General features: G+C 44.4%; 2 long non-coding RNA genes across 2 annotated transcripts; one reads left to right on the top strand and one right to left on the bottom strand.

Moving 5' to 3' along the window:
• The first annotated feature begins 20,502 nt into the window (after positions 1-20,502).
• Positions 20,503-21,648, top strand: LOC125553724. The gene is made up of 2 exons (XR_007304164.1): positions 20,503-21,048; positions 21,129-21,648. It is a non-coding gene; the product is annotated as an uncharacterized LOC125553724 (long non-coding RNA).
• Positions 20,603-22,064, bottom strand: LOC125553725. Its single transcript, XR_007304165.1, has 2 exons — positions 21,364-22,064; positions 20,603-21,257 (listed from the first exon to the last, which is right to left on the bottom strand). It is a non-coding gene; the product is annotated as an uncharacterized LOC125553725 (long non-coding RNA).
• Between the last annotated feature and the right edge of the window lie 455 nt (positions 22,065-22,519).

Genomic DNA, 22,519 nt, shown 5'->3' with positions numbered 1-22,519 from the left:
GAACGAGTCCATGAAGAAGACAAACAGACGTAGACGAACGGATCCTCACAACTCCGGAACGAAACCGGAGCTAACGAGAGAAGAAACCCGGAAAGAAGCAAGCAACATAATAAACACACAAGCATAACCATGGCATGATGCACAAACAAGTATGATGCATGTCCGGTTTAATGAAACATGGCATGGCAAAGTGCACAAACAATACTACAAATTAAGTGGAGCTCAATATGCAACGAGTTGCATATTGAAGAAACACCACATTCAAACATTTAGTTCACTCTCATTTATGTACCCAACAATATTAAATGTTATTAAATATGGCAAGAGGTGAAGCATATGAAAAGTTTAAATGAGGCCGGAACAACAAACAACAATTCTGGTAAATCCTCATGTGCAAATTATGGATTTGGTACTGCTCTGCCCTATACACAATTTTAGAGTTGTTAAACATGCAAAGTACTGCCACCATGTTAACCTATGCATTTTTCTACCCCATTTACATATGAAGTTTGTTAAGTTTGGAGCTACGGTTATTTAGTTATGAAATAAACCATTTTAACATGGCATTAAGCAAATTAATGCAAACATCAATTATAAACATTTTAATCATGCATGAAAGTTGGAAATTATTAAACTACACAAAATTCTAAGCACTTTACATATTAAGTTTGTTTAATTCCGATGCACGGTTGTGGAGTAATTAAATGCATGAACTAGAAGGGTTTTTCTGCAAAACTGTTGTCTCTGGAATAATAACTAAATCGCAGAACTGGAAAAAAACATGAGGTGGGCCGAATCTAGCTGGGCCAAAGGAAGGAAAAACAAGGAGGCGCTGGGGGGGGGGGGGGGGGGGGGGGGGGGGGGGGGGGGTGTTTGCCTCACCATGGGCCTTGGCCCGATTGGAAGGGAGGCTGTAGGAGGGGCGCGCTAGGCCTTGGCGTGCTGGACGCGACCCACACGCGGGTCAACGGGCGGCGGCTGCGTGCGCTCGTCGTCCTGCTCGAACGAAATAGAGAAGCAGCGCAACATGAAACAGGAGTGCGGTGGCGAGGAAGAGATGGAGGCACAGGGGACGGAGGGGCGTGGCTCCAGGCGCGGGACGGCGGCCTCCGGCGATGGGCGTCTGGATCCGGGGCGAAGCAGTCGGCGGCACAAACTTGTTCTCGAGCAGAGGACGACGGCGGACTTGGCGCAAGCTCCCGGAGACGCTGGGACTCCGGCAGGCGATGGGGAGACCTGCGGGAGGCAGAACGAGTCGGACGACACGGGGCGGCTGCGCTAGACCATACGAAGCCGGGGAGGTCTAGCAGGGGACATGGAACCCGTGTTGAGGCGAGGCTGGAAGGTTGCGGGCATGGACCTCTGCTCGACACGAAGCAGAGCAGCGGCGGCGTGGTACTTGCGACCCCGACGAGAACAGGGAGGCGCGGAACAAAGTCAGCGAAGGTCGAAGAGGGGGGTCCGGCGTGGATGGAGGTCCGGTGCGAAATCCATGGAGGCTGGCGTGTCTTGTTCTCCCTGTGAGAGAAAAACAGAGGGAGTTGGAGGGAGTTACGGCATGGAAGGAGGAAGGAAGGAACGGAAGGGGAAGACGAAGGGGAGGACGCCGTTGAGGCGACCGAGCTCGAGGAGAGGTACAGGAGGGCTCAAGCACTGGCTCCAACCCGCCCTGGTTTGAAGCACGGGAGGAGGGAGGCGGCCAGGAGGGTTGCTCGGTGCGAGGAGCTTGAGGCCTTGCTGGATCCTGGTGACGCGATTGGCGGCGACGGCAGATGAGCGAGGTCGCTCGGGGCCTGGTTGGTCTCGGGATGAATCCAGAGGAGATGTGGGAGCGAAGGCAGCGCCTTGATCCATTCGGGATCGAGCATGGGGTCGATCTGAGAGGGAGAGGTGGGGGTTGCTGGTTGGCGGGCTGGATCGAGAGGGGATCCCAGGGGAAGATTTGGTGAGCGGGTGGCGGCGGCAGATCCGAGGAGGGGGGAGGCTCTAGGTGGCGGCGGCTAGGGGGAGCAAACATCCTAGAATTTAGGGTTTGGTCTATAAATGGACAAGGAGGTCTATATATATCAAAATTCATTTTAGGGCGGTTAGGTCCCTCCGATCGTAATCGGACGGTCCGAGAAACTAGGTTAGGAGACTCCAACGAGAAAACAATGATACTTTATAGATGTTTGGGGATGATCCGGACCCAACGGTGACGACTGACCGGGTTGGGTCCGGGGGAGTTTTCGGACGCGCGCGCGAGGAGAGCCGCGGGCTGACGAGAGAGGTTAGGTTGGTCCTGGCGGTAGGTAGTGGACTGTGTAGACGGTCTAGGGAGGAAAGAGAGGGAAAGCCCGGCAACAGTTTTCGGAGACCGAAAACGTCCGACGATTTGACCGACTATATTGTCGCTATAGTTATCCATTGGGGCATCAAATGGACTCCGAACACGATGAAACTTGGCAGGCGGCCTACCTACAACATAACAACACTGCATGCCAACTTTCAACCCATTCCAAGAACATTTTCCGGCCACTAATATAATAATATTTCGGAGGTGCCGCGGGCACGTGCAAGTGTGTCTGGGCTTAGAACGGACAACGGAAAGAACGAGGAGAGCAGGACGGATGCAAGTTTCGAAAACATGATGATGCAATGCACATGATGACATGACAATATGCAACACGCAAGCGAATGACAAGGCAACAACAGCGAATAACTGGAAGACACCAGGCGCAACGGTCTCGGGGCATCACAACACTCCTCCACTACAAGAGGATCTTGTCCCGAGATCTAGGATGGCACCGAAGAGAAGCAGAAAAGGAAGAGGAGAGGTAAACTAAGTTGCTTCTTTAACAAATGAGTGAAACCAAAGAACCTTCAAAGGTTAAACCATTTACGAGAAAAGAATACAATGGAGATGAATGAAGTTGAAAACACTTCGTTAGAAAATAGGAACAAGGAACATTGCGAAAACCTTGTAGGTTGAAAGACATAAGAAAAGTGTTACAATGGATAAGAAGTACATGCAAGCACTCCGGTTGAAACGAGATGTACAAGGAATGATAAAGATCAATTGCGACAACACTCCGGTTAGAAAAGGAAGGCCTAGAATATGAACTTGACAAGATGAGAGGATAGTTCATGAAATCTACAACACACTGCCTCCGGAACTATTGAAAGAATGGCACAAGGGGTAAGAAAGATTTCATACGGCACTCCGGTTGAGAAGGGAGGCAAAACTTGACAGAATGGGAAGAACTTGAAAAGAGGGCACGACACTCCAGTTGACTGGATGAGCAAAGGAAAGAACATGATCTTTGCCAAAAATGTGATGATGGGTCGAAGAGTGCAACATCACAATGCCTTCGGAAGAAATAATAGAAGATAGATCATTGGAATAAAATAATGGAGAAGATAAAGTCAACTTCTACCACCAATGAACTAGGAAAGCACCCTTCCAAGAAGTTAAAACGGAGTTGTTGGAAAAACCAACAATGAAACGAATAAGCTTGTAGTGGGCTTATGGAGAACATCTCAAAACTATGAGGTGAAATTCTGCCACTAACAAAAACAATAGATTGGATTGATATCAACAAGGAAACGAGAACTTATTTCACTCGGAGGATAAATGAAGAACTTGGGTCATTTATATGCACCATAAATAGCAACAGTCCTTGGGAAAGCTTTAGGTGAAATATAACCCAAGATAACTCCAATGAAACGATTGATGGGTTGCAAAGGATCTCATGAACGAATTGAAAATGATGGGTTTAAAATATGTCATTCCGAACAACTTGTGAATCATGGAACACGAAGGGAAATTGTCAAGAATGACATAACACCACCTCAAAAGATAAAGGAGAAGGGATTGAACTTTGAAATGCAAGATGAAGAATACTTGAGCTCCTCTGAAAAGAATCTCGATGAACACTTCGGGAAGGAATTAAATCCTTGATGAACCATCATGTAGAGCCTCCATGAAGAACTATGGTAATAAAAGGATGATAGAAATAAAGAGAAGTTGAAAACACAAGGTGAATCCTTGCAATGATTTAGATGAATCTTTGTGGTGATATAATTGAGAGATCTTGGTACTCTGGGAAAAGTATGAAGCACTTGAACCGAGAATTTACTCATCGTGAACAAACTCTGGAAGAATGAATCAATTCATCTCAACGAAATAAGAATAAGAATTATGTTATGCATATCCTTCACCAATTTAAATTGATGACAAGTAACGGATTCAGCATACTACTTATTCTCATTGCAAGGATTAAAGAGAGATATAGCGTAAACTTGGGAAGGTCTTCAACGATCCACCGGTATGATTGGAAAGAACGAATGAATTGATATCATAACGTATAAAGAGAAATCTTGAACAAACCGCCGTAAGAATTAAGACGATCAAGGAAAAGATAGCGAAACATGGGGAAGAATTAGTAAATGAACGAAGATGCTTGAGAATTTAGATACAAGTGAACGAAGAGATCCCGAGCTGATTAGAGAATACTTGAATGATGCACCGGTAAGATTTAGAGAATGAGAGCTGAAAGCTGGAATGAATAATTCTTAGATGATGGGCTCCTGAGAATCAAACTGAAAAGACTCCTGAATTGCTCTAGATGGGTGAAAAGAATTCTCACAATCGAAAACAATTATGAGAAGATGGCATAAGGCTAGAACCATGAATCTTTGGAAGAACGGATAAAATTTGACAAAGAAACTCTTCTTCGGTCTTCAAAATCCGAGAATGGCGACGAGAAACAACACCATGAATTGTTGAGGCACTCCGGAATGATTAAAAGAGGAAAGGTTGAGCCAAAGATGAAAATACTTTGAAAACGATCTTGGAGAAGGCATTTGACTGATGGAATTCATTCTTACGTCAAACTTTGAAATGAATTTGAGAATAACACCGGCAAAAAAGAAGAGTCAGGTAAGATCCTGGAAAAAGACCTGTGGGTTAGGGGCCACTCAAAAGAAACACCGTTGAACCGATTTTGAAGAGAGATTGCGCCGGTTGAATGAAATGGCTTGAATGAGATAATAACCTCGAAATAGGTTGAACGGATCTTGAATGAAAAGACGAGCCTTCCGAGATATCTTGAGCACTCCAAAACAAAAGAATAGCAAGAAGTGAATGATTAAGAGGTGCACCATCATGAGAAAGCATTTGAAACGAGGAAAAGATATGATCGACAAAGCTTGACTTTAATCCACCGGAGAAGAAAAAGAATGATGAATGATGAACTTGAAGCTCTGTTAGAATCTTCCTGAGAATCACCGGATAAAAACATTGACGGAAAAGAATAGAGAGACTTCCTATCAAGAAAAATGGCTACTTGATTAAGAAATCAGAGTCCTTTAAAAAAAAGGGGGGGGGGGGGGGGAAAACAAAGGAAACTTGGGCAATGGAATGGATACCGTTGAGAAAAAACTTAGAATTGATCTTGCGGATGTTGAAAATGATCGGATCCACTTGAAGAGAAACACGCCGGTTGAAAAGGATTGACATGAAAATCTCGATTATCATGAAGGATTAGCACTCCCATAGGAATATGAGAACACCGCTTAGAAAAGGTATGGAATCCACATTTGACCTCGAAGAAACTCGAATACCACAACTCAAAACAAAACAAAGGATTTGGTTTGCAAAATAAGCCGGAACAAACATATGATAGACCCCATATCGTATCATGTGTTTGTTGGAAGGATATCCTACGTGATACTTGAATTCCCACTTATAAACTCCCGAAACTTTTTGGTTATGCAATCAGGTGTTGGGGATACAGGGGAAGCATAATATCTCACCCAAACTAACAATTCCTACATCCAGCTGTATCCATCCTTCAACACATAACCAAGAAACCTTCGGAAGTCGTGTACCTCAACCTTCGAAAAGCATCCGTTATATGAATTATGGCAATACTCCCGAACTCCCATCCCAGTACTGGGTGGCGTCGAGGTTATCTCACCAACAACTGCATAAAAGAGATTTTTGATATCGGCAAAACTCAGGTATTCCAGATCTGCAACGATAAAATTGTGACGACAACACCTCGGAGCTCAACTCCCCGGGACACTGCCACAACCCCTAAATGTCAAGAGGCACCAAGAACAAAGTTCTCGTCACAAGACTATCGGAATGATTCCAAGATACCCGCGTGATCCTAAAAAAATTCGTGAAATTTGAGAAGAGAAAAGTCAAAACTTCTACGTCAGGAGGCCTCACCAGAGCGACGAAGGGACTGAGGAGTAAAAAGAATCCTACTCTTTGATATATATATATATATATAATCCTAAGACTCAAAACATTTTGTTCTAGACTCAACAACGTCAGCGATTCGATCAAGCAGGGGGCTCCTAAGTCGGGGATGGCTCTGATACCAACTTGTAACACCCACAATGCGGCTATATCTCCCACGTGTCGAGGCACGACTTAGAGGCATAGCCGCATGGTAGTTTTGTCGCAAGAGGGGTAATCTTCACACAATCCCATGTACTAAATAAGAAAGGGATAAAAAGTTGGCTTACAATCGCCACTTCACACAACTAACAAGTTAAACATACATCATCCAGAATACAATCAAGGTCCGACTGCGGAACCAAAATAAAAAGAAGACAACCCCAAATGCTAGATCCCCAATCGTCCCAACTAGGCTCAACTACTGATCATCCGGAAAAGAAACATAGTAATGGCCCGAATCCTCGTCGAACTCCCACTTGAGTTCGGTAGCATCACTTGCACTAGTATCCTTGGCACCTGCAACTGTTTCGAAGTATCCCTGAGTCACGAGGACTCAGCAATCTCACACCTGCGAGATCAAGACTATTTAAGCTTATGGGTAGGAAAGGTTAGTGAGGTGGAGCTGCGGCAAGCACTAAGCATATATGGTGGCTAACATATGCAAATCAGGCCAAGAAGAGAAGCAACGCACGACCGAGAAACTAGAAGTGATAAAGAAGTGATACTGAAACTACTTATGTTCAGGCATAACACAAGACCGTGTTCTCTTCTCGGACTCCGCCGAAAAGAGACCATCACGGCTACACACGCGGTTGATTCATTTTAATTAAGTTAAATGTCAAGTTCTCTACAACCAGATATTAATAAATTCCCATCTGCCACATAACCGCGGGCACGGCTTTCGAAAGTTCAAACCCTGCAGGGGTGTCCCAACTTAGCCCATCACAAGCTCTCACGATCAACGAAGGATATTCCTTCTCCGGGAAGACCCGATCAGTCTCGGAATCCCGGTTACAAGACATTTCCACAATGGCAAAACAAGACCAGCAAAGTCGCCCGATGTGCTGACAATACCGATAGGAGCTGCACATATCTCGTTCTCAGGGCAACACCGAATGAGACATCCTACGAGTAAAACCAAACCTCAAGTTTCCCCGAGGTGGCCCCGCAGTCTACTCGGTTCGGACCAACACTTAGAGAAGCACTGACCCGGGGGGTTAAAATAAAGATGACCCTCGGGTTGGCCGACCCAAGGGAAGGGTAATAGGTTGTTAGGCAAATGTAAAACCAAGGTTGGGCCTTGCTGGAGGAGTTTTATTCAAAGCGAACTGTCAAGGGGTTCCCATAACACCCAACTGCGTAAGGAACGCAAAATCAAGGAACATAACACCGGTATGACGGAAGCTAGGGCGGCAAGAGTGGAACAAAACACCAGGCATAAGGCCGAGCCTTCCACCCTTTACCAAGTATATAGATGCATTAATTAATCAAGAGATATTGTGATATCCCAACATAACCATGTTCCAACATGGAACAAACTTCAGCTTCACCTGCAACTAACAACGCTATAAGAGGGGCTGAGCAAAGCAATAAGTTGGCCAAACAACGGTTTGCTAGGAAAGGTGGGTTAGAGGTTTGACATGGCAATATGGGAGGCATGATATAACAAGTGGTAGGTAGCGCTACATAGCGATAGAATGAACAACTAGCTGGCAAAGATAGAAGTGATTTCGAGGGTATGATCATCTTGCCTGAAATCCCGCAAGGAATAAGAACGAGTCCATGAAGAAGACAAACAGACGTAGACGAACGGATCCTCACAACTCCGGAACGAAACCGGAGCTAACGAGAGAAGCAAGCCGGAAAGAAGCAAGCAACATAGTAAACACACAAGCATAACCATGGCATGATGCACAAACAAGTATGATGCATGTCCAGTTTAATGAAACATGGCATGGCAAAGTGCACAAACAATACTACAAATTAAGTGGAGCTCAATATGCAACGAGTTGCATATTGAAGAAACACCACATTCAAACATTTAGTGCATTCTCATTTATGTACCCAACAATATTAAATGTTATTAAACATGGCAAGAGGTGAAGCATATCAAAAGTTTAAATGAGGCCGGAACAACAAACAACAATTCCGGTAAATCCTCATGTGCAAATTATGGATTTGGTACTGCTCTGCCCTATACACAATTTTAGAGTTGTTAAACATGCAAAGTACTGCCACCATGTTAACCTATGCATTTTTCTACCCCATTTACATATAAACTTTGTTAAGTTTGGAGCTACAGTTATTTAGTTATGAAATAAACCATTTTAACATGGCATTAAGCAAATTAATGCAAACAACAGTTTTAAACATTTTAATTAGTCATGAAAGTTGGAAATTATTAAACTGCACAAAATTCTAAGCACTTTACATATTAAGTTTGTTTAATTCCGAAGCACGATTGTGGAGTAATTAAATGCATGAACTAGAAGGGTTTTTCTGCAAAACTGTTGTCTCTGGAATAATAACTAAATCGCAGAACTGGAAAAAAACATGAGGCGGGACGAATCTAGCTGTGCCAAAGGAAGGAAAAAAAGGAGGCGCTGGGGGTGGGGGGGTTTGCCTCACCATGGGCCTTGGCCCGATTGGAAGGGAGGCTGCAGGAGGGGCGTGCTGGGCCTTGGCATGCTGGACGCGACCCAGGTGCGGGTCAACGCGCGGCGGCTGCGTGCGCTCGTCGTCCTGCTCGAATGAAACAGAGAAGCGGCACGGCATGAAAAAGGAGTGTGGCGGCGAGGAAGAGAAGGAGGCGCGGGGGACGGAGGGGCGCGGCTCCAGGTGCGGAACGGCGGCCTCCGGCGATGGGCGTCTAAATCCGAGGCGAAGCAGTCGACGACACAAACTTGTTCTCGAGCAGAGGACGACGGCGGACTTGGCGCAAGCTCCCGGCGACGCTTGGACTCCGGCAGGCGACGGGGGGACCTGCGGGAGGCGGGACGAGCCGGACGACACGGGGCGGCTGCGCTAGACCATACGAAGCCGGGGAGGTCTAGAAGGGGACGCGGAACCTGTGTTGAGGCGAGGCTGGAAGGTTGCGAGTGTGGACCTCCGCCTGACACGAAGCAGAGCAGTGGAGGCGTGGTACTTGCGACCCCGACGAGCACAGGGAGGCGCGGAACGAAGTCAGCGAAGGTCAAAGAGGGGGATCCGACGCAGATGGAGCTCCGGTGCAAAATCCATGGAGGCCGGCGCGTCTTGTTCTCCCTGTGAGAGAAAAACAGAGGGAGTTGGAGGGAGTTACGGCATGGAAGGAGGAAGGAGGGAACGGAAGGGGAAGACGAAGGGGAGGACGGCGTTGAGGCGACCGAGCTCGAGGAGAGGTACAGGAGGGCTCGGGCACTGGTTCCAACCCGCCCTAGTTTGAAGCACGGGAGGAGGGAGGCGGCCAGGAGGGTTGCTCGGCGCGAGGAGCTTGAGGCCTTGTTGGATCCCGGTGACGCGGTTACCGGCGACGGCAGGGGAGTGAGGTCGCTCGGGGCCTGGTTGGTCTCGGGATGAATCCAGAGGAGATGTGCGAGTGAAGGCAACGCCTTGATCCATTCGGGATCGAGCGCGGGGTCGATCTGAGAGGGAGAGGTGGGAGTTGCTGGTTGGCGGGCTGGATCGGGAGGGGATCCCAGGGGAAGATTTGGTGAGCGGTGGCGGCGGCAGATCCGAGGAGGGGGAAGGCTGTAGGTGGCGGCGGCTAGGGGAACAAACATCCTAGAATTTACGGTTTGGTCTATAAATGGACAAGGAGGTCTATATATAGCAAAACAGATCATTCTAGGGCGGTTAGGTCCCTTCGATTGTAATCGGACGGTCCGAGAAACTAGGTTAGGAGATTCCAATGAGAAAACGATGATACTTTATAGATGTTTGGGGATGATCCGGACCCAACGGTGACGGCTGTCCGGGTTGGGTTCGGGGGAGTTTTCGGACACGCGCGCGAGGAGAGCCGCGGGCTGACGAGAGAGGTTAGGTTGGTCCTGGCAGTAGGTAGTGGACTACATAGACGGTCTAGGGAGGAAAGATAGGGAAAGCCCGACAACAGTTTTCGGAGACCGAAAACGTCTGACGATTTGACCGACTATATTGTCGCTATAGTTATCCGTTGGGGCGTCAAACGGACTCCGAACGCGATGAAACTTGGCAGGCGGCCTACCTAAAACATAAAAACACCGCATGCCAACTTTCAACCCATTCCGAGAACTTTTTCCGGCCACTAATAAAATAATATTTCGGAGGTGCCGCGGGCGCGTGCAAGTGTGTCTGGGCTCAGAACGGACAACGGAAAGAACGATGAGAGCAGGATGGATGCAAGTTTAGAAAACCTGATGATGCAATGCACATGATGACATGACAAGATGCAACACGCAAGCAAATGGCAAGGCAACAATAGTGAATAACTGGAAGACACCTGGCGCAACGGTCTCGGGGCGTCACGCAAGTAGTTTCCGGTAAGGTATTGTCTGCAAGTGCTGAAATTGTAAGTAGTGAGTAGTTTGATAGCTAGATAATTTGTAACGAGCAAGTAACAATAATAGTAACAAAAGTGCAGCAAGGTAGCCCAATCCTTTTGAGGCAAAGGACAGGCCAAACGGTCTCTTATGACAAGCAAAGCGTTCATGAGGGTACACGGGAATTTCATCTTGTCACTTTCATCATGTTGGTTTGATTTGTGTTCACTACTTTGATAATTTGATATGTGGGTGGACCGGTGCTTAGGTGTTGTTCTTACTTGAAAAAACCTCCTACTTATGATCAACCCTCCCACAAGCATCCACAACTACGAGAAAAGTATTAAGAATAAATTCTAACCATAGCATTAAACTTTTGGATCCAATCGGTCCCTTACGAAATAGCGCATAAACTAGGGTTTAAGCTTCTGTCACTCTCGCAACCCACCATCTAATTGCTACTCCACAATGCATTCCCTTAGGCCCAAATATGGTGAAGTGTCATGTAGTCGACGTTCACATGACACCACTAAGAGAATAACAACATACATACTATCAAAATATCGAACACATATCAAGTCCACATGATTACTTGAAACGTGATTTCTCTTGTGACCTCAAGAACAAAAGTGACTACTCACAAATGATAAACATGTTCATGATCAAAGGTGTATTAGATAGCATAATGGATCTGAACATATAATCTTCCACCAAATAAACCATATAGTAATCAACTACAAAGATGTAATCAACACTACTAGTCACCCACAAGTACCAATCTATAGTTCCGGTAACAAGATTGAACACAAGAGATGAACTAGGGTTTGAGAGATGGTGTTGTTGAAGATGTTGATGAAGATTGACCTCCCCAAGATGGGAGAGTTGTTGGTGATGATGATGACGATGATTTCCCCCTCTGGGAGGGAAGTTCCCCCGGCAGAATTGCTCCTCCGGAGGGCAAAAGTGCTCCTGCCCAAGTTCCGCCTCGAGGCGGCAGCGCTTCATCCCGAAAGTCCTCCTCCTATTTTTTCTAGGTCAAAACCACCTATATACCAGAAGATGGGCACCGGAGGTGGGCCAAGGAGGCCACAACCCACCAGGGCGCGCCTGGGGGGCCTGGCGCGCCCAGGTGGGTTGTGCCCACCTGGTGGCTCCCCTCTGGTGTTTATTGGCTCCAGTATTTCTCAAATAATCCATAAAAAATCTTCTTAAAGTTTCAGCTCATTTGGAGTTGTGCAGAATAGGTGGCCTGACGTAGCTTTTCTAGGTCCAGATTTCCAGTTGCCGGAATTCTCCCTCTTGGTGTGTTCCTCCTTGCAAATTATGAGAGAAAAGGCATTATTATGGATAAAAACATTATAAAAACAGCAAGAAAATATGATGCAAAATGGACATATCACATTACGTCCTACATGTTATATGTGAATCTATAAACATGAAATTTGATCAATTACTCGTGGGGTAATTTTTCTTTCTTCTTTACAGATCCTTTTAGGAATAAAAGAACGTGCACATAAAAAGGTGTCTTCCTTTAGCTGAGCTTTTCAGTTCGGCACATATGAGCAATTAACTTCCAAATCCTGGAACAGGTAGAAGTATCGCATAGCTGCGGATAGAAAGAGAGAGAGAACACCAACCTGTTGTCGATGTCGGAGCAGCTCAATGGATGCCAGTTAGAGGACACCAGAAGGAGTAAATGAAGGAAATATGCCCTAGAGGCAATAATAAAGTTATTATTTATTTCCTTATATCATGATAAATGTTTATTATTCATGCTATAATTGTATTAACCGGAAACATGATACATGTGTGAATACATAGACAAACAGAGTGTCACTAGTATGCCTCTACTTGACTAGCTCGTTAATCAAAGATGGTTATGTTTCCTAGCCATAGACAAAGAGTTGTCATTTGATTAATGGGATCACATCATTAGGAGAATGATGTGATTGACTTGACCCATTCCGTTAGCTTAGCACTTGATCGTTTAGTTTGTTGCTATTGCTTTCTTCATGACTTATACATGTTCCTATGACTATGAGATTATGCAACTCCCATTTACCGGAGGAACACTTTGTGTGCTACCAAACGTCACAACGTAACTGGGTGATTATAAAGGTGCTCTGCAGGTGTCTCCAAAGGTACTTGTTGGGTTGGCGTATTTCGAGATTAGGATTTGTCACTCCGATTGTCGAAGAGGTATCTCTGGGCCCACTCGGTAATGCACATCACTATAAGCCTTGCAAGCAATGCAACTAATGAGTTAGTTGCGGGATGATATATTATGGAACGAGTAAAGAGACTTGTCGGTGACGAGATTGAACTAGGTATTGAGATACCAACGATCAAATCTCGGGCAAGTAACATACCGATGACAAAGGGAACAACGTATGTTGTTATGTGGTTTGACTGATAAAGATCTTCATAGAATATGTAGGAGCCAATATGAGCATCCAAGTTCCGCTATTGGTTATTGACCGGAGATGTGTCTCGGTCATGTCTACATAGTTCTCGAACCCGTAGGGTCCGCACGCTTAAAGTTAGATGACGGTTATATTATGAGTTTATATGTTTTGATGTACCGAAGGTAGTTCGGAGTCCCGGATGTGATCACGGACAAAACGAGGAGTCTTGAAATGGTCGAGACGTAAAGATCGACATATTGGACGACTATGTTCGGACACCGGAAGTGTTTCGGGAGGTTTCGGGCATATACCGGAGTATCGGGGGTTACCGGAACCCCCAAGGAGTTTAATGGGCCTCATGGGCCTTAGTGGAGAGAGAGAGGGGCCGGCCAGGGCAAGAGGCGCGCCCCCTCCCCTTGAGTCCGAATAGGACAAGGAAAGGGGGGGCGCCCCCCTTGCCTTTCCCCTCTCCCACTCCTTCCTTCCCCCCTCCTTCTTGGATTAGGAAAGGGAGGGGCAAACCTACTTGGAGTAGGTTTCCCCCTCCTAGGGCGCGCCACCCCCTTGGTCGGCCCTCTCCTCCTCCCCCCTTTATATACGGAGGAGGGGGGCACCGCATAGACACAACAATTGATCTCTTGGATCTCTTAGTCATGTGCGGTGCCCCCCTCCACCATAGTCCACCTCGATAATATCGTAGCGGTGCTTAGGCGAAGCCTTGCGTCGGTAGAACATCATCATCATCACCATGCCGTCATGCTGACGAAACTCTCCCTCAACACTCGGCTGGATCGGAGTTCGAGGGACGTCATCGAGTTGAACGTGTGCAGAACTCGGAGGTGCCGTGCGTTTGGTACTTGATCGGTCGGATCGTGAAGACGTACAACTACATCAACCGCGTTGTGCTAACGCTTCCGCTTTCGGTCTACGAGGGTACGTGGACACACTCTCCCCTCTCGTTGCTATGCATCACCATGATCTTGCGTGTGCGTAGGATTTTTTTTTTGAAATTACTATGTTCCCCAACAGTAAAACCATGAATAGTGACACCGAATCTGGAATCCTGCATAACAAATGATATATACAACTTAGATCTTTTGACATAATGGTATAACACCTACAAATACGTGTTCTTGATACAACAACTATAGTGTAGTAAACATGCATATGGGAAAGTGCATAGGTGCCATTTTATACACTAAAGAAATACCTAAGATGTTGTAAGATCAATTTAATACAGATAGGCCATTGTTATGTTACATAAATCAAATGCATGGGCCTTAGGTAGAAAGTTGTATACAAAGATATTCACCTACCCAATTCCTCACCAACATCAATGCAGTGGTCATGAAAGAATTGCATCATAGTGTATACAAACATGAGAACAATCTGCTACAAAGTTCAATAATACAATAGATATTGGCAGGGTGGACCTGACCAAAAGTGAATATCGATTGGCAATCTGTTGATTCTTTGAAAGAAGGAAAATATATAAGTAAAATATTAAAAACTAAGACAGTGAAAAATTTTAGGGTGCATTAGAAGTGACTTCACCTAGTGTTATACGGACAACCAACGCTTTCCAAAAATTCAGGAGGTGTGGACAATTCCAGCAGACTTAGTGCAGTCACCCTAAACCTCAAGAACTGCTTAGTGCGCTACCTGCAAGATTACAAGCATGTCACTTTGCAAGCTTGAAAGTTTAACAAAATATAATACTTAATCAACAAAACTAAATCAGTTCAAGGCTTCTAGATTCCAAATGTATATATTGAACAAGCATATTAAATTCTAGAAATAGCATATACTTGATGGAGGGAGTACTTCTGAACTTGTTTCTAAAGCAGACCTGTTGCGAGAAGAATTTATTTAGCAATAAATATATCAAATTCCATCGTGCTACTGCTGACATTAGGTCCATGTAAGGCGGATTATCTGAAATCGTGATGAGATTCAAACCTAACATTCATTTCTTAAAGTTAACATGTTAATTAACATATTGTTGCTTCATCAATATGTTCCCATTTTTAACCCCAATAATGACCTATTGTTACAGTTTCGAGCTTGGGCAGACCAGATTTTTCACAACCCTGAATATCATAAACAAGTGACGAAGGCATTCATGAGGCAGGTGTATGTTTGTCCCAAACCATGGACATTCTATAGAAATCAAAATAAATACATTGATCACAGTTCGGACTTGATCATAAAATCTCACATTGATATGCAACTATGTTGAAACGTTGTCACTGTTTTATTTTTAGATAAAGGAGTTCATTGAACGCTATGAAGGCTATGTACCAAAACAATCTCATCAGCTAATGAATGAATCTATACCGAATTAATGAAAATAAGAAAAATAATTAAGCAGGAGATGAGATGGGGGTGTACTGACATTGGGGCCGTGGAAGTGGACGGAGAACACCTTGTAGGCATAGAGAAACAAAATCTGCACAAACAAAGAGACAAAGATGAGAAGATCTAGAAGTAGAGGCCAGAAACTTTCAGAAAGAAGAGGAGCATGTGTACGTCCACCGTGCTTCTCCTGTTGATGCCTCTCTCCTCCGACAGGCGGTCGCAACGAGACAAGAGCAGGACGAAGGCAGTCGTCTCTGCGGCCCGCATTGCTATCTGCTAGCAGTTGCATCAGTTAGTGTAGAAATATTTTTTGCTAGCAAACCAGATTTCAACCTTTATCAAGTAGTTCCAATTACGAAGCCTCAACATTTGCTGCAGTTTCCTCCGGCAACAACCTCCCTGGAAAAAAAATCCAACGAATCCAACACAAAGAACATCTCATTGGCATTTATTTATTTGCCTATCTCCAAGCAATACATGCAATGTGCCATGCTATGTATCCACGACCTACTTGCAACTGACTTGGAATAAAGGAACCCTCAAGTACATGACCTAACCAGTCTTATGGACCTTCCAGGAACAAGATGGCTACGGAAGTGCAGGCCTCCATCGATGGCTGAGTTGGGATGACGAAGGCGAAGCAGCGCTTGACGGCAACAACAGAGCAGCGTCGGGCACATTGCTCCTGCCAAGGAAGACGGTGATGGCATCGTGGACCACCACGGCTGCAAGCGTGGGGATGGAAGCGGAGCTGCACCGGCAGCCGCACACGAAGAAGTGGGCGGAGCTCCTCGATGCCATCCCCTTGCTCCCGTCCTCTGCAACCACCATGGTGGCCCGTTGGAACACGAAGACAGAAGGCTTAGGGAAGAAGAGGGTCTCAGGGGGCACCTTCTCTAGTGGCCGGCGTCGGGGGTGATGGGATGGGCCGATGGAGTAGAGGCAGCGGCGAGTAGGGATGGGGCGGCGGCCGCGCTAACTCTAGCTGCCGAGAGGAGAAAACAAGGGAGAGGGCGAATGAGTAGGGAGTACTTTTTTATTTCGGCATAGTAAAATCGATTAACGCAGCATGCGCGAGCGAGCACCCTGCACTTTGCTCTTGGAGAGTGCGACGGCTGTGGAGGAGGGCTCCGGTGAGTGGCGGCGGCGACAGACGAGGAAGATGGAGAGGAATCGGGGACGGGGGCAACGAACGGGGAACGGGGCCTGGGCTTTTTTGTCTCACGCAAGCTAAAAAGTCGACACAGTAAATCAGGACAGGTGGAACGCACAGGTAGGCGCCATTGTAGCGACGCTTATTGTATTTGATTCATGATACACAAAATAGTTCAGTTCGTATGAAAAAGGTTCACCGTATGATAAAAAAAGTTCATCATTATTTAGATTATATATATATATATAAACACTATTCTGATCACGGGATGAGAATTGTATTCTGATCACAACCTGATCTGCCCCGCTAGTAGTACGTTGAACTTCCGTGTGAACTAGGTTGAACTTCCGCCAACATTGCCCAAATGGGGCTTGCGATATACCGTTGGAAAGCTATGGACACCAGTGTCATGACCCAACTTAAATTTTTGGCAAAATGTAAGCAGTTTAAGAGCAGTTTTGAAAACCGTTTTTTCTTCACACAAAAAACGTGAATCATGTTTTCGAGCATTTCTAAACTGTTTATCGGAATGAGGCATATAATATGGCGTTGGAAAGCTGCTGCAAAACCGCTCCTTCCACATGTTGAAAGTTTCTCTAATTCCCTATGGTTAAAGAGTAATTTAAAAAAACGTAAAATTTTGCAAACCGAACAGCTGAGTTCGTATTTTCGATGTCATTTCTAAACGGCTAATCCAATTGAGGCATATAATATGGCGTTGGAAAGCTTATGAAAATGCACTACTTTTACATTTTGAAAGTTTTTTCTAATTTTGAACGGTTTAAAAGTAATTTAGAAAAAGGTACAAGTCCTACCGAGTTCGTATTTTGAGCTCATTTTTTAACCGTGCGTCCGAATGCAGCAAATGATATGGCGTTGGAAAGCTTGAACAAATGCGATTTTTTTTGTATGTATTGTTTCTCCCAATTCCATACGGTTTTAAGTCAATTTTGAAAATAGATAAAAATGTATTTTCCCTGTAATTTCTACAAACTTTATCGGAATGAGGCAAATAATATACCGCTGAAAAGCTACGGAAAATGCGAAACTTTTTCATGTTGATCGTTTTCTCTGATTCCTAGCCGTTTTCATGTAATTTCGAAAACGGCGAGATCATTTGTTCTACCTTTATCGTGAAACAGATTCTTCAAAAATGCACCACGTGAAGAACCTGAAGTTCTCGTCGCGTGTACCTAAACTTCACTCTGTTTTTCACGTGCTTTTTTTGCTCATAGATCTCCATCCACTACTTGTAGCTCTCCATCCACTCATCGAAATTGAGCAAGTGATATACCGATGGAAAGCTGCTGTAAGCACACAACTTTCCCGTGTTGATCATTTTTTCATACTCGCGACGGTTTTCAAAGAATTTCATGTGAAATTCATTCAGTGTAGTAGTTGAACTTCCTGCTATTTTCATGTTGAGCTTCTGTGACGTATTTTCATTTGTAATTTACCTCATCCATTCGTTAGTGTTACACAAATGATTTTCCTTTTGTACAAACCCTTCTCACAATAATTTTTTTAACTTTCTTCGACCGGGGACTTGAACTTACACAAATGATATTCCTGTCGTTTTGAAGTAAATTAGAAAATGACAAGATCATCATTTCTGCCTTCATCGCGAATGGAAATGCACTGCGTGAAGTAGTTGAACTTCTCGGGCATGTCTGTTTGAACTTCACTCTGTTTTTGACGTGCTATTTTTTGACATGCTGTTTTGCGCACTGCATGAAGTAGTTGAACTTCTGGGGCATGTCTGTTTGAACTTCACTCTGTTTCACTTTATTTGTATTTTTCTTATATGAAATACACACCATGTAGTATGTGAACTTTCGGTTGTTATCACTTTTGAACTTCTCTCTAGTTTGAGAGAATTGTTTTAAAACACAAGAAACAACATATTTTTTATTTATTTTGGACATCTAAATACACGGTGAACCTCTCTCACAAGAAATTTTTGAACTTTTCCTCGCCGAGCAATTGAACTTCTAGCAACCATTCTTTTCATTTATGAGTTGTTTTTAAAAGTGCAAAAAATGGCACTGTGTTTTTTATTTTTTCAACAGGGAAATCCTAGGTTTTAATAAACTCCGAACTTCTCTGTTATTTCAATTTGAACTTCACCTTTTTATATCTTGAGTAAAGAATTGCATTCTATTTTTATATGGAAAAAATCTTAGTTTTGTAATAAACATTATACAAATTCTTCGTTATTTCAAACTGAACTTCTTAGTTTATTTGTTAGCAATGGGAAAATTTTAAGTTTTTGTGATAAATATTGAACTGCTCCATTTTCTGAAATTGAACTTCTTGGTTTATTATTTATTATCGAGGAAAATCTATTTTTTTCATATACATTGAACTATTGTATTTTTTAAAATTGAACTTCTTGGTTTTTTCAATTTGGACTTCTTGGTGTCATTCATTTGCAACGGGAAAAATGCTAATTTTGTAATAAACATTGTACAACTTCTTGGATATTTTCGAATTGAATTTCTTGGTTTTTTCGTTAGTAATGGGAAAAATTATGAGAAATATGCATTTCTTATAGACATCGAACTTCACCATTTTTAAAATTTGAACTTCTTAGGTTTATTTGTTAGTAATGGTGAAAATCCTTTTTTGAACTTTCCCGGGCAGGTCACTTGAACTTCGAGCAACTATATTTTTCATCAAGACAACCGTCACAAATTCGTTACCGTTTGAGAGCAGTATTAAAAATGGCAAAAACAACATTGTTTTTACTTGTTTTTAACATGTAATTGAAGGTTGGACGTCTCGCACTAGAGATCTCGAACTTCACCGGGAGGAGCACGTGAACTTCTTGCAACAAACCTTTGAAGCTTTTAGTTTTCTATGCTTATATTCTTATCTGAAATGCATTTCGTGTAGTAGTTGAACTTCCCGCTGTTTTCACCTTGAACTTCTGTCACGTATTTTTGTTCAACCTCTCTCATAAGAATTTTTGAACTTTCTTGGGCCGAGCACTTGAACTTCCAGCAATGAAATTTTAGCTTTTGCTTGAATTTCCCGCTGTTTTCACCTTGAACTTCTGTCACGTATTTTTGTTCAACCTCTCTCACAAGAATTTTTGAAATTTCTCGGGCTAAGCACTTGAACTTATAGCAACGAAATTTTAGCCTTTGCTTTTTCATTCTTTTTTTTCATACAAACGCACACCGTGTAGTACATGAACTTCTGGCAGTTATCAACCTGAACTTCTCTCGGTTACGTGAAAATATCTGAGTTTTTTTTATAGGCATTGAACTACTATACCTTTTTTTATTTGAACTTCATTGTGTATTTTCTTAGAAATGTGAAAATTGGAGGTTTTTTAGAAACATCGAACTTGTTCGTTATTTCGAATAGAACTTTGTTATTTTTTTTATATTGAACTTCTTTCTTTTCTTAAACTTCCGGAGTTAACATTTATCTGGGCGAGCTTTGTTTTCTTCTTATTTTTTCCAGCGTGTATGTTTTGTGTTGTTTTTCTTCTTTGTTGGACTTCTTTTTGTTCTAGTATTTGAATTTACTTGGGCTTCTTTGTTTTGTAGATTTTGAATTGAAACCAACATATACTAGTTTTTTGCATCCATACATATTGTTAAACTTTAGGAAATAATACATAACAAGAAACTGTACAACATGAACTTCATCAACTTTTTTTGTCAAGTAGCAAAAGATGTAGAACAAATATGGAAGAGTGTAATTTTTATTCCACGACTTTCCCGTGATTTCAATCATTCCAGGATCGCGTTTTGCGTGAACTTTTTAGATACCGATCTACTTGAAATAACACTTGTGAGAACAAGTCCACTTAAATCAGAATCCAATGAATAATATTTATTTTAATTTATCTTGTTATCATCATTTAGTACTACTCTGCATATGGTTTCATATATTTTGGTCTCACGGACATTAGCACAAGCACCTGATGTTCTAGTACAAGAAATGACCAATTGAAAATCAATGATTTTTTCTAGTAGATAGCAACACTACAAAAGAACGTGGACGAATGTTCATTAGCATCAATTGTAAAAATGGGATGCCAAAAACACACACGGACGTTCGGTTGCACTATCTGCAGCCGTCCAAGTACAGGCACAACGGCAGCTGTCAAGCAGACCAAGTGCAGTAGCAGCTCCCTTCCCATATCCAGTCGCCAGCTCCATGCCTCCATCTTGTCCGTCCCTCACAACACTGATTGCAGCAGGGAGAGGAAACAACAAGTGCTGGTGTAGCTTGGCAGGATAGAGAGATGGCGACCCACACAGTGAGCACACACATCGAACTGAAAGAGGTCGCCTAGAACGTACTTCACAGTGAGCATGCACACCCACACATCCATGTCCAGCTTGGCTTGGCCGGCAAGAGCGACAGAGGAGAGGAGCCGCTGTAGTGAGCCAAATCAAGCCGCACCAATTCTGACCATCTTGGCGATATCTGCGTTCTTGCTGACCCTGTCATCCTTCTCGCAGGAGCCCAGGTGACCTCGTCGACTCCCTTAGAAGCCGGAGACTCGCTGTAGTGGTGCTGTGACTTGTGCTCATACGAAGTTCCCTTCCAGGCATGTATCGGTGGAACTGCTGCCAATTTTTTCTATTGAACTGATACAGACAAATTGCCTCAAATATTTATGGAAATATACTGAAGAATGCTGCAGTTTTTTGCTGCAAGAAGTGTCGTTGTCCTCACTCTGATGGATTAACTCACCGCGGCAGCACCACTTCCTACGTGCTAGCATCCGCTGCATTTGTGGCCTATGAATGTCCTTTACGCAGTAGGTAGCCGAGAGCGACCACGCCGGCGCCGAAGGAGAGAATCTCGTCGTTGTCCTTTGCTTTTGAGTAGTACGTCGCGGCTGGATCCCTGGTGGGGGCCTGTGCCACGACGGCGCGCAGGGGCATCACGCCGACGAGGGTCAGGCTGGTGGCTCGCACCGGGGAAGGAGACTGGTGGACCGCGTCACCGGAGGTGGAGGCGGGGTGGATCAGGGAAGAAGGGGTCGGGGAGGAGGAGCGCCGGCGACGGGCATCCGGGTCGAGCGCCGTGGAAACAGGGGGAGGGGTGGCCGCCGCGCCTCGTTGGCCGGAGATCACGGACGGGTCAGCTTCCGACGCGTCCTCGGGCCCAGCAAGCGACAAACGCGGCGGCGGGATCCTGTACGGCGGCTAGATCCGCGTGGCGGCAGTAGGAAGCAGGACTCGGGTGGGGGAGAGGTAGGTAGCTGGTGAGGCGGAGTGGAGCAGCGGTGGCGCGTGGGGAGGTGCGAGGGTCACGGCGGCGCCGGCTTGCGGGGTGGATTGAGGTAGATGGCGATGCGGGGGCGGGGATGGCGGCGGCAGGGATCAGGGAGAGAGCGAGGAGGGAGAGGTGGGGAACGTGGGGTTCGGGGTGGGATTTCTTTTTTTTCCTTCTTTCTGTAAGTTCAGGAACACCCGCTGCTCCTATATAGGACCTCGTGATCTAAATAGTTATTCTAATTCTAGAATTAAAATAGTGTCACTATATATATATATATATGTTTAGTGTATAATAAAAAAATATCCTACACAAAAAAGGTTGTGTTTATTTTGAAACATGTTGATCGTATATGAAAATAAAAGGTTCGATGTACATAAAAAGCATTTAGTGTATGTTAAAAAAATGTTAATTGTATATCGAAGAATTTTTTACCATGTATTGAAAAACAGAAAATATAAAATGAAATAAAAAAAGAAGAATCTGAAAGAAAAAACCAGAAGAAAAAGCTGCAATAACACAACGAAGGGGAAAACAATGAAAAAGCCGAAACTGGGTCAGCCCAGCTTAGTTGGCCAGTTGGCAATGCCGGGTCCAATTGCCGGCCGAGGGCGGCGTATAGGATCAG

This window comes from Triticum urartu, chromosome 4, assembly GCF_003073215.2.
Source record: "Triticum urartu cultivar G1812 chromosome 4, Tu2.1, whole genome shotgun sequence".
Classification (NCBI taxonomy): domain Eukaryota; kingdom Viridiplantae; phylum Streptophyta; class Magnoliopsida; order Poales; family Poaceae; genus Triticum; species Triticum urartu.
The sequence above is the reverse complement of the archived record's forward strand: the minus strand, read 5'-3'. Positions and strand labels throughout refer to the sequence as shown.